This window comes from Suricata suricatta, chromosome 13, assembly GCF_006229205.1.
Source record: "Suricata suricatta isolate VVHF042 chromosome 13, meerkat_22Aug2017_6uvM2_HiC, whole genome shotgun sequence".
In the NCBI taxonomy this organism is placed as follows: Eukaryota; Metazoa; Chordata; class Mammalia; order Carnivora; family Herpestidae; genus Suricata; species Suricata suricatta.
The window spans coordinates 62859320-62871986 of NC_043712.1; the positions used below are offsets into that span (position 1 = coordinate 62859320).

The following is a 12667-nucleotide window of genomic DNA, read 5'->3' on the forward strand; positions in this document are numbered from 1 at the left end:
GAGCCTGATCTCACAGTTGTGAGATCATGATCAACAGATCATGACCAGACCTGAAATCAAGAGTCAGATGTTTAACTGACTGAGCCTCCCAGGCACACACAAAGCATGTATTTTATATATATATATAAAAAAAAAAACCTGCAGAGGAAAAGAAGAGCAGCTAGAGAGTGAAAGGATGTGTTTTGTACATAACTTCAAACAAATATTTGTGAACATGCCTTACACATTGCCCTGTTGTGTCAAAATAAAGAGCGTGCTAAAAAAAGTGGAATTGTAGGTTATTTGATATGCATATCTTTAATTGTATTAGCTCATACTAAATTGTTTTCCACAGTGGTGGTACCAGTTTAAATTCCTATGATGAATGTGTAAGAGTTCTGTAGCTTCTTGGTTACTTGGCATTATCAAACTTTAAAGTTCAATTATTCTAGTAGATGCGTGTGGTATTATCTATTATGGTTTTAGTATTTCCCTAAAGTATTTCCCTTAAGTTGAGCACATGTTTAAGGAATTCTTGTCAAATTTCTTTTTTTTTTAAGTTCAGCTTTAATGACAAACATTATATCAGTCTCTCTTCAAAATTAGATAGACGTGAATAAAGAATTTCAAACAGGAGGTACCGTGGTGCCTCTTACTGTATTCAATACACTGTACTCAATGCAGTGGGCCCCTGGGAGTGCCCAGTGATATACACATTGAAGCAATAATGTAAGTCTGTGAGCCACTGTTCCTGAATACCTCCACTCTTCAATGTCGTGATATTCTTGATGATCTGCTGCACCAAGATGGCATTGGTTAACATGAGTCCTGAGGGGTGCGTGCTGAAGCAGCAGGCGCAGCAGCTGGCCCACAACAGGCAGTTCCTTGGGCCCAGCTCTGTTCACCCGGAGGCTCTGCAGCATCAACCTGAGGACTCGAGGCAGGAGCACCAGGATGGAGACACAGACCCCCCACAGCTTGTCCCTTTTTCTTAGATGTTCTGCTTCTCCTTTCTCTAAAGTGAGCAGAAAATAAAGAAGACTGTAGCAACAAGAAGCCAGAAATGGTAGTAGAGTCTCACTAAGCACACACATATGATCCAGGAGCTTACAGATAACACCCAAAACACAGCCAGCTGTACTGTCAGGAATCACAGTCAACCCAACCAAATGCTTACTGATGGCACTCTGCAGGATGTCAAAGCTCTGGCTTCGGGCAGGGATAACCAATAAACTGTGACAAACTGTCTCTGTTACATCCCAATGATGTAAAAACTGATCCAAGTCAGTAAGGTAAAGAAGCACAGGGGAAAGCTGTGTCTGGATGATGTGAGGAACTCCTCGAAGGCTCTGAAGCCAAGTCAGCTCCTCTTTTGAAAACCCTGTAAGTGTTGAAAATAAGAAGCTGAAATAGTCCACATCACTCATCAACCAGTCTTTAGCTGAATACTTCCATCCAGAAAATGATGACCTCATGTGCAGTATCCCGATAAGCATGGCAGCCAAACTTGAACTGAGTCTTCCCATAACACAGCAACGGCTTAACCGAGAAAGCAAATCAGCAGGCAGACTGGGTAGAAAATACACAAGCTGGACCAAACGCTGCTGAGACTCTGCTGGAAGAACCACCACAGTGCCTTCTTGTGGATCGTAAATTCGGAGAGCAGAAGCTTGTAAACTTTTTAGTAATTCTTTATTTGCTCGTGCTGCTGCAGTATGAATGATATTAATAAGCTGTGTTGAGAGCTCAGGATTTCGGGAGCCAAGATGAGCAAGTTGCAATGGTAAACCAGCCAGCCAACGGGATAACACCTTACTACGATATCTAACTCTGTAAGATCTCAGTTCTTCTTTTTGATAGATTTTACTGAAAAACTTCAGTAACAAAGTCCGAACTGGAAGGAGAAGGCCTCTCTGCTGATACAATGTATAAACTGCCTTGATGAGAGACTCTGTAGCCTCTCTGGTAGGTTGTATCTGCATCAATCTCCATGATACGCCAAGCAATCTGTTCAGCTGCTTACTATTTAGCCTAAAGCCATCTTCAAGGGTCTTTGTCACAAATTTTCTTATCATTTCTATCCAATTGGAATTCTTCTGTAAAGTTGAGGCATTTGCCAAGGAGACCATGATATCAGACAGGGTTAAATTCAGTAAGAGATGATCTACATTATTGGAGAGAATCGTGCAATGCTTGATGCTTTTATTTGTCTCTTTCCTTTTGTGCTTGGTTATTTCTTTTAAGGCATATGGAAAATGACTCATAAAATGGTGTTTGAAATCAATAAGTTAATTCTTCCGAAGCCATGACTCCAATTTATGAGTTTCATCATACTGTTTAGAGAGTTTCCACAGAAGGGAGATAATATTAAGAACTTGCTGCATAACCTGCAGAGGTTCTCGTTCTATGCCATTTCCAACAGAAGCAGCTAGTTGTGGAGGCACAGCTTCAATCCAGCATTCAATTAGCAACGGGATTGTTATCTCAATAAATCCTTTCAAGTTTTCAGTAGATGACAGGCCTTCATCCACACTGCCTAGTCCTCCAACCAGGTACCGTAGCCTGAACTGTGAACTGACATTTGGCTGTGAACCCCCATTTTCATAAACCTGGATGTGCTGCTGGTCGTTGGCATGTTCTTTCCAGTTGATAAAAATGGAGTTGCTAGTGGCATGGGGATTTTCTTTTTGTTCCTGAAGTCCTTCACTTTCTCTCAACCTGCTGGATCCATCTGCCAAGGCCTGAAGGAATTTACTGAGTCTCACTAAGACTTTCAGCCTCCACTGCTGAGAAGTGAGTCTCTGATTAGAATTTACAGAAAGTATCCAGGACTGGGATCTGTCTCTATTTACCACTCCTTTGGACAGCTGCTGATGAGAAATAAGTTCTACAAAATTCTTAAGCATATACTGCTACGGCCCATAATTAAGGCTGGGTACTGTTCCAGCAGAATGTCCAAAACTTTTAAAGAGTCCTCCTGAATTCCTTCAGTAATGTGAGTCATGGCACTAGAGAGATGGGCACTTACCAAAGGAAAAAATGGAGAAATTTGTTCAGCTCGTATTTTGGGGGCCAGGAATTGAAGAAGGTGAACTGCTGCTAATCGTACATTAGCATCTTAATCTGTAAACACAGCAGTCACTTCACTTAATATGTTTGAAAGGTGTGCATCAATTATAAATGGGTATTGAGACAAAAGGTCTTTAAGTCCAAGAAGAGCACTTTGTTTAACCCCAGCATTGTAGTGATGCATCTGTGACAGCAAATCCTTTATGTTAAGTTTTCTATTGTTTGTTGGAAGAGTTCCATCTTCTTTGAGTTGCTCAGGCAGATGTATAATCTTCGTTTTAAAGTTTGTAATAGTAGCATTTTCTAATTTGGGTTTCTTGTTACCAACTTTTAGTTTTACTTTTTGAAAATCATCTTGGCGTTTTCTTTTTTTGGTCATTCTTGAGTGCTGAGGGCCCGCCGGGACCCGGACGCGGAGGCAGAAGAGAGGAGCGTCCGCGTAGAAGCCCACAAGGCGACTGCGTGCGCCACGGGCCTCAGCCTCTAGCTCCCGGAGCGTGTTTTCAAATCGCCTCGTCCTCACGCGGCCGCGTCTCCTTCTGCCGCCCGGAAATGAGGCTCAAATTTCTTAATAAATTTTCCATTTGTTTCTCTTGTAGAAATTCTTTAGATGTACTGAATCTGGGCATCTTTTTATTTATATATATTGTAGCTACTTTTTTTTTCCCACTCTGTAGTTCGTGTTTACATTTCTTTATTTTCTTGTAAGGAAGACATTTTAAATTATATTGTAGTCAAATTTATCAGTCTTTCACTTTGTGGCCAATAATTTTGTATTTTGTTTAAGAAAATTTGCCCCACTGCAAGGTCATGAAGACCTTCCATATTATTTTCTACAAGTATATTGATTTGCTTTTCCCATTTAGATCTGTGGTCCACCTGTAATTGTTTTCTTTGTGTGGTCTAAATAGGCATCCACTACACTCTGGTTTCTCCTCAGATCACATAAATCTTTCTCTTTTAAATAGGCATCCACTTTCACTTTGCTTCCACACAGATACCGTACTGTCCCAACACCATTATTGAGAAGTTCTTTCCCTGCTGATAATATGGTGCCACCTTTGTCATAAGTCCGGCGTCTTTGTATTTGCAGATCTGATCCATTGGTATCATTGATCTGTGATAATTAATTTTGTGTCAACTTGACTGGGCCATGGGGTACCAAGATATTTCATCAGATATTATTCTAGGTGTTTCTGTCATGTGTTTTTGGATGTGATTAACATTTAAATAGATTGAGTAGGCAGATCATTCTCCCTAATGTGTATGGGTTTCTCATTCAATTAGCCAAAGGCTTAACCCTCCTATGAGGGTTTTCTCTGTATTGGAATCTAATAAACAGTGGTTTTTGAGTGAATTCCAAATTGTATGTTTGTTATTTTTGGTGTAACACGTCACCGTGGAGGCATTCTACAGTCATGAATTTGTAGAAAACCCATGGTTTCAGAGATGCTGGTATCATATACAGCAAGTTGCAAGACAGGCAGGGGGCTCAGAGAAGACGGTAGGTGCTGGAACTACTGCACTTGGACCGGCCAGCCAGGGGGGCAGAACTGGGACTTTGGTTATGTCTCCACTGCTGGTAATTTCTATTATTATTCGTTTTTGTGTTTGGGATTTGAAAATGCTAGCCTGGCTCAGTTCAGGTGTTGAAACCTAGGGAAAGAATTACTGCCCAAGTTTTAAATGGTAATTTAAAAGGGAAAATATCATATTTCTAAGGGCAGTTAGTGAGACAATAAGAGGCCAGGTGACGTTCAGGGACAAGGCTGGAGATGCTGGAGATTTCTCTTCCAGACTTCTACTCTGGCAAAACTTTGACAATCCTTTATGGCTATGATCTCTTTTGTTTTGGTTTTACTTTAAAAATAACAAACACAGTACTAATATCTTTTTCTATTGGTATTTTTTGTTTCACTTTCTGAAACCTCCAGTTTCTTTGTTTCTTTGAATTTTTATATTCACACATGCAGTGGACAGTAATTAATTGCTTTCCCGGTATCCATCTCTCTCCTTTCTTACCTTCTTATAGACCCTGCATTTCTCAGCTGTGCCCTGTGCATCTGGGGTGAGACTTACGGCACCGAGGTCTTAAAGTTAGCCCTGCCTTGCTTAGCCAAGACCACCCTTCCCCTTTCCCTGACCACCGTAATTGGTCAAGATGGACTTAGAGCCCACATTGGAAAGTTAGTGCTACGCCTTTTGATTTCAGTGGTTAGTGAAGTGGATTTTATCTTTCCTGCTGAACGTGAATTAGGTAACCCATAGTCCCTGAAGTTGCTGTCGGTCATTGTGGGACCATGAGGACAGAGCTTGCCTAGGAACAGAGTTAGTCCTGAGGAAAGACAGCTGAGAAAAGGAGAAAGAGGGTCACGTTCAGGTTGTTTTTGTTTGGGCCCAGGACCAAGCCACTCCTGGACTTCAGTGCTCTAATACATTCCCTTTCTTGTTGAAGCCAGTTTGGTTTAGAGGTCTGTTTTGTTTTATTTTGTTTTTCTCTAGCAGCCAATGGCATCCTAATGTAGAAAGCAGACTTCTTTGGGGGCTTAATAAACTATTTTTTGAAGAGTTTCTACTCAGGTATACATGTACACAGTTGCAAAAGAAAAAAAAAGTCGTATTTCCTCAAAGGATACTATGAATAAATAGTGAATTTGACAGAATATTTACAGTTGCATAAAAGTTGCTTTAATTCATACTTGATTCAGAGTTGTTTTCCACCACCACTGATTTTGAAGAAGGCGTTTTGGGAGAATGATGGCAGCATCATGGCAGCATAGTACGTTCTTGTTTTTGCCCCTGCTAACCATTTAAAATTCTACATTTGTCCATAAACAGAAATGCCTGTGTGGGAGCTGTGAGATATAGCAGCATGTGCTGAGGAATCTCGCCCACTTTTGCATCAGATAATAAGACAGACAGACCCCAGTTTGAGCTGTGGACCTGGCTGGAGACTGTGAACTGGATCCAGCCCCACAGCAGGAGCACCTGGAAAATGCTGATTCAGGCAGATACCCACCGATGCCAGAGCTTGTACAAGTCCAGGTTTCTCTCCCAAGTGGGTTACAGGGTCCGTGAGAGTAGAGACTTTGTTCTAAAAGTGTAGAACAGTATCTGCCACATAGTAAATATTCAGTGATTATTTGCTGAGCAAGAAAATGAATGAGTATGATTTTAAATGGTAAACAGTGGTGGTGGTGGGGTTCCACTCAGAAAGAAGAGAATGAACAGACAGAAGGTTGGATATAGTCAAAAAAGAACGATTATTCCATTTAGGCTTGAGAATAAGGTACTTGGGAGAAAAGCAGAAATTAAGATTAGAAAAAAAGTTTGGGAAAAATTTTGGAAGGCCATGAATGCTGGTTTGTGAACTTGTTCATAAATTAGCATAGGGCAATGGAAGGAGCTACTGAAAGTATTTTAACTGGGGCATTGGGAGAGCGGCATTTGTTGTGATTCGTATGCCTCCCTGTTTTCTTGCTTGCTCTCCTCTAGTCTTTCTCAGTGCTTCATTCATTTATTCCATAAATATATCCCGAGTGCTTACTGTGTACAAGCAGATATGGGGATATGAAGACCTTGCCTTGAAGGATCACGTGGTTTTGTTGTAATGTGACAAGTGAGGGAGTAGAAGAACAGCATATAGAAGGTACTGTGGTAGCCCAGAGAAAAGGGAAAAAAGCCTTGTTGGGGGTTAGGGAGGTTGACAGGACTGGCCAGGAAGGCTTTCAGAAGATGCCAGTTGAGGCCAGGGGTGTTCATGGAACTGGAAGAACTGAAAGTGATTTGAGATGCATGTAGGAGAGGAGGCAGAGACGTTAGAAAAGGTCTTCCTGGTAATGTTAAGAAAGGACTATCCCATGTGTCATATAGTGGCTAGGCATGGGAGTTAGACAAGGCCAGATCTGAGGGCTCAGATGGCCCATAGTGAAGAATGTCCTTATCTGGAAAACAAGGATTTTAATTGGAGGAGTTTAAATTGGGAGTGAGGGGCACTTACATTATATAAATATGAATTAGTGACTTCAATGCTGAAAATACATTTGAGAGTATAGGAGGGCAGGACTTGGTACTGATTGGTTGTTAGGGAAAGGATAGAGAAGCAGTGAAGGATAATGTTGAGATTTTAGGGGAAGAATGAATAACACTTCCATCTTCTTCTGAGTTAGCAACTAGTTGGTTATCAAACATCAGTCCCTTAACTCTTAAAAACAGATTTAAGAATGTAGCTTATGTCTGTGGTTCAGTTGGGCCCATCTACCTATGGTAATCAAGTCAGCTAGTCACAACTAAGATGGGCCACGATAGGTCTGCCTGGCAGGGAATGGGTCTGCCTGGCCAAGCATGGTGCAGCAGTAGACCAGAACACATCCTTTTGCAGGTAAGGCAAGTCGGAAAGACAGAGTGGGGAGAGGAGTGTGTGGTGCTGGATGTTTTTAGTTTCTTCTCCCAAATTGACCAACTAGGTCAGTTCTTTTGGGGAGAAGAGAGTGACAGGACTGAGAGATGATGTCATAGATTGGGCTCTCTAGAAATCTGGCCTTGAGATGGGGAGTGCAGGGGGTAACAGCTGTGGAGGGGAAAGGAAGATACAGGATTGTGTAGAGGAAAAAATTCAGCTACAGTGAAGTCTAAATGGAGACCTCCTCTGCCTACAGACAGGAGGGCTGGGCCTTAATGCATCTGCTTCCTTCAGTCATTTGAATGTGGCCATTTTGGGAAGGAGGTGTGATCTTGGGTAAGGCAGAGATGGCTAAGGATGATGTGGATGTGACATCACGACATCTTTCGCAGATACCCAGACTGTTCCTTTTTTGCTTTTTCTACCTGGGGAGTAAGGTGGACATTCTTTCTTCTTTGGAAACAGGAAGATGGGCAATTTGTTTCCCTCTAATCTAAACGAGAATTCCTAGGCTTTTGATTTAGGCATCATGGTGGATGGTATTACCATTCACTGAGAAATATAAGGGGAATATGTGGCAGGATCCCTAAAATAAGCCAACTAAGAATGTACAGGAGGCAGGAGGAGGAGATCTGATAGCCCAGCAGCTGTTCCATATTCCTGTCCTGTGCCATCTTAGAACAGTGGCATGCAGAGACCCTGTTTTCTCTCTTGTCTTCCTCACTGTCATTTGGTTTTCCCTTAAATCCTTGGGACCATAATGCAGAGAATATAATACAAACTGAGTCCTCTTCATTTCTCTTCTGTCTCTTATTCAGTAGATCTGGCTGGGAAATTTCGCAACTGAAAAAGGGAAAGGGTAGAAAATGTCTTTATAGTTTTGTAAATGTGATTTCCCCAGGCTTCTGGAAACCACTGAAGCTGCATGCTAGGGCTGTGCTAGGGCAATGGTATCTCATAGTAGGCTACCCATGAGCAGGTACTTCAGTAACTCCATGAAATAGTATCTGTCTTACTAAATATCATGTTCTTTTTTAGTCTGATAAAGTTTCCTCACCATTGCATAGTTTTGCAATATAAATATGATATTTACCATTTTGTAAGGTTCTGGAAAATATGCAAATCCTGCTCTTTTTATTCCAGATATTTTATGTCCATTTGATGTCATCAGCAGTTCATTCCGCACATGAAGTTGAATTGTGAATATTTATCTTTCTATGTTTTGGGGAGTGGTAACTGTCTCCTGAGTCATTTCTGTGAAGACACTGAACTTACTGGAATAAAAATCTGCTTCCTCTGAGAGGGCAAAATTAGATACCATTTGTGTTCTTGGCTAGGTTTTTCCTTCTCATTTCATTTAGGTGGATTTCGGCTTATTCTAATTCTAAATTGTAGCAGATTGTTTTTTAGTAAGTTGCCACTGCTCAAATAGGCCAGATGAAGACATTTATTGCCAATTAGGAACAGGATGTTTGAGATGTTTGGTGATGTTCTCCGGATGACCTGGTTTATGTTTTCTGTTTGTTTGGTTTTTTTTTTTTGTTTTATGATCATGTTGGCTTTTCCATTAAACTGTAACTTTAATTGGCTTGGCTTGGTTAATAGAACATTGACCAGATCCCCTTCTGTAACTCCCAGCCTTCTCCGTATTACAACCCCTTCACCCAGTTCTCCTGTTGTGCCCCAGCCTCAGTCTGGAGTAAAAAGGGAATTTTTAGGTCTGTGTGTCACAGGTGTAATATATGTTTCTAAGACATAGGCTCATTGTGTTTCAATCTGAATTTCCTGGATAGTGCTCCTTGGGCTGTTTTGGGATAAATCCCTGCAAAAAGTAAATTTAACCAGTAATGTCTATAGTGGCGTTATTTCTTCGTGAATAGCCACCATTGAGGGCCATGTGGATGTCTGCACTACATGTGGTGACATGATCTGTACATCTGTTTTGAAGTTCAGTTGTTTCCCAGACCACATGTGCATTTCTTTAGGAGCCTGACATCCGTCCCTCCCAAGATCCAGGCAGTGTAAGCTGGTAACTATAACTGGCTTACTCTCTTTGACCTAGAGATTGTTACACTTTATCTTAGTTTGACTTTTGTTCCTATTAGATCTGGTTCTGTTTAATATTGACAACATTGGAGTTTCTATAAATTAGCAGCATAGCAAAAGAACCAGGCATATTTAAATCCATAAATCTTGATTTCCAGGTCTTTTAAAGGCTTTGTGGTTTAAGTAGTCCTTTACTTGATGGTAGGCATAAGCAGTACTTATAAAAATACTGGCTATCAGACAGCTTTTGTAGTTCAACTGGAACTAAAAAATAACCTCACATGAGTCACTCTTTTAAGAATCAGGAAATCCAGATCTCTTGTGGCTCTTATTAGCTAGTAAATTACATGAATTATATACCCTCATTTTCATATCTTAAAAAAGGAGAATACTATATGATTCTACTTACATGGGGGTATCTAAAGTAGTCAAATTGACAGAAACAGAGAGTAGAACATGGGAGTTTCTAACGTAGTCAAATTCATGGAAACAGGAGGGAGGGAGGAAAAGGAGAAAGGGATTTGCTTAATGGGAATAGAGTTCAGTTTTGCAAGAAGAAAAGTTCTGAAGATCTGTTGCACGATAATGTGAATATACTTAATACTACTGAACTATATTTTTGAAAATGGTTAAGATGGTAAATTTCATGTTATGTGTTTTTTAATCACAATTTAAACATTTTTAAGGACACTTTAATGGATAGTATTACTGTTAACGGAGTATTTAGTGTGTGTTTTAGATTAATTATCTTATTAATATTCACAATTCCATGAAGACTGGTATCATTACCCTTTGTTATAGATAAGAGAGTTTAGATTTAGAGAAGTAATTTTCTAGCTAATAAGTGGCAGACCATTTTGGACCTAGGTGTGACTCTAAGGCCACTCAAAAAATATATTGCTGCTACCTAAAGTTAAGCCAGGCTGTCTAAGCCTTTTTAGCTCTGGAATATGTGATTCTATGATTCTGAGATGTCTTAGGACCCGGTAGAGATCCCTCAAGTAAGAAAAAAGGAAGTTCAAATGTTGAGGTGTTTAGAGATCACCCCTTTACCATATATAGTGAACTAAAATTTCATGCTGGATTTAGTCTCTGGTACAGTAGTAACACCAAATGCTGTTTATGTGAGGCCAAGTTGGTATTCAAATCTTAGAATAGTTAAGGGGTTAATAGCTATTACTCCTGCGGAAAGTAGAAACTGAGAAGGGCCTTTAGTGTCTCATTATATTTTTTCTGCTTTTTGAGTTTTTAATAACAAGTATTACTTCTGTTTTGGGTTGAATTGTGTTCCTCCAAAATTCCTGTGTTCAAGTCCTAAATCTCAGAACCTTAGAATGTGATCTTCTTTGTAAATAAGATTTTTGCAGGTGAATTGATTAGTGAAGGTGAAGTCAGCTGATGTAAGATGGGCCCCGAATCCAGTCTGACTGGTGTCCTTATAAAAGGGATATTTTGGACACAGACATACACAAAGGCAGAATGCCCTGTGGACATGAAAGTAGAGATTGGCCTGCCAGCCAAGGGTTGCTGTCCAAGAACTACCAACCTTGATCTCAGAACTCTGGCTTCAAGAGCTGGGAGACAATAAATTTCTGTGTTTTAAGCCATTCAGTTTGTGGTATTTTGTTACAGCAGCCCTAGCCAAGTAATACATAATTTGTCAAGTGAAAAAGAAAAAAAAAGTTAGCTGTGACTCCTGGGAGTTTATCTCCTGGGAATTTATTCAAATTAAGAAAAGAAGCTTATACATATGTTCATTATAATAATTTTTATAATTGGAAAAAATGAGAAGCAATGTACATGTCTAAAGATTAGTGGATAACTAAATTATAGCATATCTCTTGAAGAAATACTATGTTGTCATTTTGTATAGCTTAAGAAATAATGTGAAAAGTGTGATTAACATAAATAAAAAGTTGGATGTCAAAGTATTTATACAAAACAATAACAGCTGTGCAAAATATATATGCATTGACTAAGATTACAAGCAGAAATGAAAAAGCTTTGTTAGGATAGTGGGATCTGGGTAGAATTTTTCTTTTAGCATTTTTTTTAATTTGTTGCTTTTATTTCATTATATTATGATAATGTATTATTGTGGTTGTAATATTATCTTTTAAAAATTGACATTATTGAGGGAAACTTTATATACAATAAAATGTATCCTTTTAAAGTATACAGTTGGATAGTTTTGCAAATGTATATACATCCCTCTGCCCACCAACACAATCAAGAAATAAAACATTTCGGTCATCACAAAAAATTCTCTATTGCCCATTTACAATTAATCACTCTTCAACCCTGGCCTTAGTCAATTACTGATCTGTTTTCTATCACTACAGATTATTTTTTCCTATTATTTCATATAAACAGTAATATGGTATTTATTCTTTTGTCTGGCTTCTTTCATTCAGCATAATGTTTTTGAGATTTTTTTCCCATTTTGTAGCTTATCTGAGAGGTTGATTCCTTTTTATTGTCGAGTGTTCCCTTGTATCAATACACCATTTTGTTTATCCATTTATGTGTTGATAGTTTGGATTGTTTCTAATTTTTGGCTATTATGAATAAGGTGCTGTGAACATACTTGTATAAGTGTTGCACAGTCATGTTTTAATTTCTCATGGATAAATGCTTAGGATTGGAATTGCTGGATTGTGTGTGATACATATGTACATAATGACATAAGAAGCTGCCAAATGGTTCACATTCTTTTTCTAGCACTTCATGGGCGTTCCAATAGCTCCACATATTCAACATATACTTAGTATATGTGTACTTAATAAGCTCAGCAACACTTAATATACTCAGTTTGTTTTTGTTTTAGTCATTGTCATGGTTGTATAGTAGTCTCCTTTTGTGGTTGTAATATGAATTTCCCTGATGACTTGATGTTAAAGCATCTTTTCATGTGCTTATAGTTTCTTTTGTGAAGTGTCTATTCAAATATTTTGTTTAATAAAAAAATGCCTTCGTAAATGTAAGAATACATTTTTAAAAATGTTTGCTTATTTGTTAATTTAGAGAGAGAATCCTAAGCAGGCTCTACATTCAGTGCGGAGCCCAATGCAGGGCTCATCTCACAGCTGCAAGATCATGACCTGAGCCAAAATCAAGAATTGGTTGATTGAGCCACCTAGGCACCCCAGTGTGCTTTTATTTTTTTATTTT

General features: G+C 39.2%; 1 protein-coding gene and 1 pseudogene across 1 annotated transcript in view; one reads left to right on the plus strand and one right to left on the minus strand.

Moving 5' to 3' along the window:
• The window catches only part of FANCC (FA complementation group C), a 265605-nt gene that overhangs the window by 111334 nt on the left and 141604 nt on the right, over positions 1 to 12667 (plus strand). The window lies entirely within an intron of this gene.
• LOC115276837 lies at positions 641 to 3490 on the minus strand (annotated as a pseudogene).